The sequence below is a fragment of the Saimiri boliviensis genome, chromosome 13, assembly GCF_048565385.1.
Source record: "Saimiri boliviensis isolate mSaiBol1 chromosome 13, mSaiBol1.pri, whole genome shotgun sequence".
Lineage (NCBI taxonomy): Eukaryota > Metazoa > Chordata > Mammalia > Primates > Cebidae > Saimiri > Saimiri boliviensis.
This window is the reverse complement of record NC_133461.1, coordinates 31,014,399-31,019,211: the sequence shown is the minus strand read 5'-3', so window position 1 is coordinate 31,019,211 and position 4,813 is coordinate 31,014,399. Positions and strand designations below refer to the sequence as shown.

The window sequence follows — 4,813 nt, the reverse complement described above, 5'->3', positions numbered from 1 at the left end:
GGGGACCTGTTTAGCCTCCCGGTTTGTGGTTGTCCCATCGGCCTCCTCCATATTCCTTCTCCTGTGTCAGCATTTAGAGTTCAGCCATTGTTTATTAATAAGCCCTGTAGGGAGGAAACAACACAAAATTAACATGTCATTACATTAAGATGAATTTAGGTTCAATCTTTTAGTGCCTTTATAGAATATTTTACTTAAATTGTGATATCATGGGCCAGGCATGTCGGTTCACGCCGGTAATCCCAGCACTTTGGGAGACCAAGGCAGGCAGATAACCTGAGGTCAGCAGTTCCAGACCAGCCTGGCCAACATGGTAAAACCCCATCTCTACTAAAAATACAAAAATTAGCTTGGTGTGGTGGCAGCTGTAACCTGTAATCCCAGTTACTTGGGAGGCTGAGGCAAGAGAATCGCTTGAACTCAGGAGATGGAGGTTGCAGTGAGCCAAGACTGCCCCATTGCACTCCAGCCTGGGCAACAAGAGTGAAACTCCATGTCAAAAAAAAAAATTATGATATCATGTTGAAAAATATCTTTCTTAGGGTCTTATATCCCATCATATATCAATATAAACTCTATATGCTATAGAGATAATTATTTTTAAACCTCAAGAAAATCTAGAAGAAAATTAAATTGACCATTTATCAAGCCTCAGGAGAGGGATGAAAATGATTCTTCTAAGCTTAGAAGCAGTATAGAAACCCTCAGAGGAAAAAAGTGACAGATTTGTCTATAGAGAAGAACAAAACACTTCTGTATGTTTAAAAAAAAAAAAGGCAACCAAGAGATTGAAAAAGCATTCATAGCTACTGTGACAAAGGGTTAACATCTTTGTTATTTAAAATGATCATATTAATTTACAAGAAAATATCAAGTTTTAATAATAAGCTAAGAACATCAACATAATTTGTAGAATAGAAAACACAACCAATAAACAAAAATATCGAAAAAATGTTCAGCTTCACTAGAAACCAAGTAAATGTAAATTTAAAGAAATAATCATTTTGTGTAGTTTTTAAAATATATTTTTTAATAAAAATTTCTAATATTGACAAGAGTATCCTGAAACTGTTTTTGTGGAATATTCCTGGTGATCTCATAAAAAGATAAAAACATTTCAAAAAGCAATCCAAAGTCATCAAAATGTTTATACGCTTTGACCTAGGAATCCCACTTCTGAGACTCTACCCTGTGGAACTACTCTAAAAGATAAAAAACTAACATGTAATTGTTTTTATTGCGGTGTGGCTTATAGCAACAAAAATCAGAAGCGACCCAACACCAAGGAGAGGTGCTCGTGTCACATCCACTCAGTGGAATATTAGTCCATCTTAAAATGATGGCCATGTGGAAAAGGGATCCTTTAATATTAGATGAAAAAGTGGTATAGAAAATTGGATGTAAACTTGGATTTCCAGTGAAAAACATGCACATATGAAAAAATAAAAGCACATCAAAAATACTTTGAGATCACTGTGCATCTACCAGAATGAATACAATTTTTGAAAACAAAGAAACAAACTGACCACACCAAGTACTCACAAGTTTGTGAGCAACTGGAACCCCCATACATTGCTGGTGGGATGATGGTACTACGACAAAGTGGGGCCGCCACTTCAGAAAGCAACTGTGCGGTTTCCTACCAAGCTAAACATAAACTTACCATATGACCTAGCAATCCCATTCCTGAGTATTTACCTGAGAAACATGAAAGAGAATATTATCAAGGAGAATATTCACATGCATACCAAAAGGCGGTATGTGTATGTGAAAAGCTGCTTATAGCACCTTAATCATAATTCCCATAAAGTGAAAGCAACTCAAGTGTTCATCCACTGAAGAATAGATAACCAAACTGTGGTATATCCATACAGTGGAATATTAGTCAGCAATAAAAAGGAATGAACTACTGATACATGCATCATAGATGAACCTCAAAAGCATTATGCTGAGTGGAAGAAGCCAGACATAAGAGGATATACATACATACATATATTATTCTAAATATTTATATGACATTTGGGAAAATGCAAAATTATAGAGACAGAGGACAGGTCAGTGGTTGTCAGGAGCTTTATGTGGAGAAAATAGACTGATTGCAAAGGAGCACAAAAGGAAACTTTTTTGATTGATGAGACTGTTCTGTCTCTTGATTGTGGTGCTGGCTACATGACTGTGTGAATTTATTAAAATTCATAGAACTGTATTCCTTGAAAAAGGTGATGTTTTTTTGTACGTAAGTTAAACCTCCTAACCTGGCCCCCATCCCCCCCAAAAACAGTATAATTATTATGGGTGATTATTTTCTCAATTTTTCAGATTATCTGACATCATTTTGAAAAACAAATTATATAAATATATTATTAATATATATATAATCTGTATGTCTGTTGCTGTGATAAGGGAGGAATGATCCATGAACAGGGACACATTTGTCTAAATATGTACAATACTTCCATTCAAAAAGCCACTGACAAGAAGCCAGCAATGTGAAAATTCTTCGTAAAATTTAAAATCTCAGACCCAGAAGGCTACTCTCCCATTGGCTCTACCTCTCTTTGGATTTTTTTAAGGAGCTCTACTTTTCACCTGACCTCACTAGCTCTCAAATTAAATAATAAGTAGTAAAGGAAGTGCATGCATTTCACTGAACAAATAAAAAAGACTTGGAAGTGAAATTTATCTAAGATATGCAAGGTTGGTTTAACATATGAACATATATCAATGTAGTATACCATATTGAAAGAATAAAGGACAAAACCTACGTGCTCATCTCAATAGACATAGAAGATGCATTTGACAAAAATCCAACATCCTTTAATGATAGAAACACTCAATAAACTTAGAACTTCCTCAACCTGATAAATAGCATCTACAAAACACTCACAGTTAACATCATATTTAATGGTTAAAAAAAACTGAAAGCTCATCCTCTTAGGTCAGAAATACAATGAAAATGTCCACTCTTGCCAGTTCTATTCCACATTATACTAGAGGTTCTAGCTAGTGCAATTAGGCAAGGAAAAGAAGTAAAAGTTATCAGATTGAAAAGGAAGAATTAAAACTATCTCTGTTTGCATATGACATCATCTTGTACATAGATAATTTTTTTTAAAAACTATAAAAAAAAAACCTAAGAGAACTAATCAAAGAGTTCAGTAAAGTTGTAGAATACAAAATTAATATACAGAAATTAATTATATTTCTATATACTGGCAATGAACAATCAAAAAATGATACTAAGAAAACAATTCCATTTGCAGTAGCATCAAAAACAGTAAAATACTCAGGAATAAATTTAACCAATACAGTGCAAGACAAATGTAGAAAATTAAAGAAGATCTAAATCCATGGGAAGATCCAATATTCATGGATCAGGAGACTTCATATTAAGATGTCAGTATTCTCTAAATTTATCTACAGATACAGCACAGTCTCCATCCAAACACTAGCTATGTTTTTGCAAATATCAGCAAGCTGATTCTAAAACTTACATGGAAATGCAAGGGACCCAGAATAGCCAAAATGTTCATGAAAAAGAACAAAGTTGGAGAACTCATATTTTCTCATTTCAAAACATATCACAAGCTACAATAATCAAATCTGTTATATTAGCCCATTGCTATATGTATCAATGGAATAAAATTGAGAGTTCAGAAATCAGCCCTTACATTTATGGTCAGTTGATTTTCAATAAGGATGGCAAGACAATTCAATGGGGAAAGAATAGTCTTTTTAAAAATGGTGCTGGATGGCCTGACTCAGTGGCACATATCTGTAATCCCAGCACTTTGGGAGGTTGAAGCAGGCAGATCACTTGGAAATAACCCAAACTCTATCAATTGATAAGTGGGTAAACAAAATTTGGTATATGCACACAAAGGAATATTATTTGGCAAAAAAAAAGAGGAATATGGTTCTGATACATGCCACAACGTGGATGAACCTTGAAAACATTATGCAAAGCGAAAGACACTGCTCACAAAGACCACATATTATGTGATTGCATTTATATAAAATATCCAAAATAGGTGAATTTATGAGACAGAGTAGACAAGTGGTTGCTGGCAACTGAGGACAGTGTGGCAAAAGAAATTGCTCTGTGCGTAGTACAGGGTTTCTTTTTGGAGTGATGGAAATGTTCTGAAATCAGATAGTGGTGATAGTTGCACCACTTGAACATACTAAAAACCAGTGAATTCTACACTTTAAAGGGGTGATCTTTATGACAAATGAATTATTATGCCAATCAAAAAAGGATGAATATAAAAGACAGGAATATTTACCTGGCAGGCGAGATACTATGATCATGAAGGTGATTTTCCCAGGGCGAGGCTTATCCATTGCACTCGGGATATGCTGACCCCTGCAATTTCCCCAAATGTGGGAAACTCGACTGCATAATTCGTGTTAGTGGGAGACTGCGTTTGCGCTTTCCCCTGGTAAAAAATAAAAATAAAAGACAGGAAAGGAACTAGGGTGGCTGGGGCGGGGGCTTGGGCACAAAGTATGTCTAAGGATCTGACAGCCTATGGTGCTAAAGAATCAGCATCAGCTTCAGAGTTTTCTATACACTGGATTTCCCTCGGAGCAATAGAGAGGTCATGGGATGGGCATTGTCCAGGCCACCACTGGCAAGTTTAGACTAGCTTTGGCTCACCTCCTGATCTCTGTTGCCTAAAGCAAACTGTTCCTCTATATGTTAGCCACTCACAGGCACACATCACTGGCTATGCCTGTATTGCAAATATTTAGGCAAATATTTATTTTTCTCTTTGATTATAAAGTCTTTAAGTGGAAGGACTATGCCCCA

The 4,813-nt window shown here is 35.6% G+C and overlaps 1 non-coding gene across 1 annotated transcript; it reads left to right on the top strand.

Moving 5' to 3' along the window:
* Positions 1–4,278: 4,278 nt before the first annotated feature.
* Positions 4,279–4,442, top strand: LOC120361755 (U1 spliceosomal RNA). The gene has a single exon (XR_005577883.1). It is a non-coding gene; the product is annotated as a U1 spliceosomal RNA (small nuclear RNA).
* Positions 4,443–4,813: the final 371 nt, after the last annotated feature.